We start from the raw sequence: 1,385 nt of genomic DNA, 5'->3' as shown, positions 1-1,385 counted from the left end.
AAAAAAAAAATTAATGATATTTTATATCCATTTTCTAATTGAGCTAAATCTTTTAATCATCTCAATTTGGACTAGACTTGTGATGGATGTGTTACTTAGTTCAGTGTAAACATTTCATATCGTATATTGAAGCAGTACTCTGAACCCCATAAATGTATCAATGTACAAAGTTATGATTTAATAAGAAATAATTAAAAAAATAAATTTAAAAAAATTTGGACTAGACATATTTAAAGTGCTTAATAGCCCATAGTTAGCTAGTGGCTACTATACTGGATACCAAAGTTCTATACCCATCTTTATAGACTACTTTGTGGTGTAGCAAATTACTTTCCTTCTTTTTTTTGAGACAGAACCTCAAGCTATCCCCCTAGGTAGAGTGCTGTGGCATCATAGCTCACAGCAACTTCTAACTCCTGGGCTCAAGTGAGTCTCCTGCCTTAGCCTCCCAAATAGCTAGGACCATAGGTGCCTGCCACAACGCCCGGCTATTTCTTGGTTGCAGCCATCATTGTTGTTTGGCAGGCCCGGGATTTGAACCCGCCACCTTAGGTGTATGTGGCTGGCACCTTAGCCACTTGAGCCACAGGTGCCAAGCCTCCTTCTTTTTGATTTCTGTTTTCATCAGTAAAATGAAGGATTTGGACTTGCTTATCTTCTTTTTTTTTTTGAGATAGAGTTTCACTATGCGCCCCCCGTAGAGTGTGGTAGCATTACAGCTCACAGCAACCTCAAACTCTTGGGCTTAAGTGATTCTCTTGCCTCAGCCTCCTGAGTAGCTGGAACTACAGGCGCCCACCATAACACCTGGCTATTTTTCTGTTGCAGTTGTCATTGTTGCTTAACTGGCCTGGGCTGGCTTAGAACCCGCCAGCCTTGGTGTATGGGGCCAGTGCCCTAACCACTGAGCCACAGGCACCGCCCATGGACTTGCTTATCTTCTAACAATTAAATGTGGTTCCTCTTATGTATGAGGGAGCCTTCTGAGGTATTTTAAATAATGTATATATGCTTTTTTTTTTTTTTTTTTTGAGACACAGTCTCCTTCTTTTGCCCAGGCTGGAGTGCAGTAGCATTAAAACTTACTTAAGCTTACTATAGCCTCAAACTCCTGGGTTCAAGTAATCCTCTTGCCTCAGCCTCCTGAGTAACTGGGACTACAGGGATGTGCCACTGTGCCCTGCTATTTTATAAATTTTTACTATAGACAGTATCTTGCTCTTGCTTAGCCTGGTCTCAAGCACAAGCTATTCTCCCACCTCAGTCTCTCAGAGTGCTATAAGTAATGTATATCTTGGCTTGGCGCCTGTGGCTCAAGTGGCTAAGGCGCCAGCCATATACACCGAAGGTGGTGAGTTTGAATCTAGCCCGGGCCAGCTAAACAA

At 42.2% G+C, this 1,385-nt stretch overlaps 1 protein-coding gene across 2 annotated transcripts in view; it reads left to right on the top strand.

Annotated features, from left to right (window-relative positions):
* LOC100962975 (ubiquinol-cytochrome-c reductase complex assembly factor 1) overlaps window positions 1–1,385 on the top strand; it is a 117,048-nt gene that overhangs the window by 64,516 nt on the left and 51,147 nt on the right. The gene's annotated exons all lie outside the window — the stretch shown is intronic.

This window comes from Otolemur garnettii, unplaced genomic scaffold (genome assembly GCF_000181295.1).
Source record: "Otolemur garnettii isolate 467f Iridium unplaced genomic scaffold, OtoGar3 scaffold00025, whole genome shotgun sequence".
Classification (NCBI taxonomy): domain Eukaryota; kingdom Metazoa; phylum Chordata; class Mammalia; order Primates; family Galagidae; genus Otolemur; species Otolemur garnettii.
Note: the sequence above shows the minus strand (reverse complement) of the source record. Positions and strands in the feature narration are given on the sequence as shown.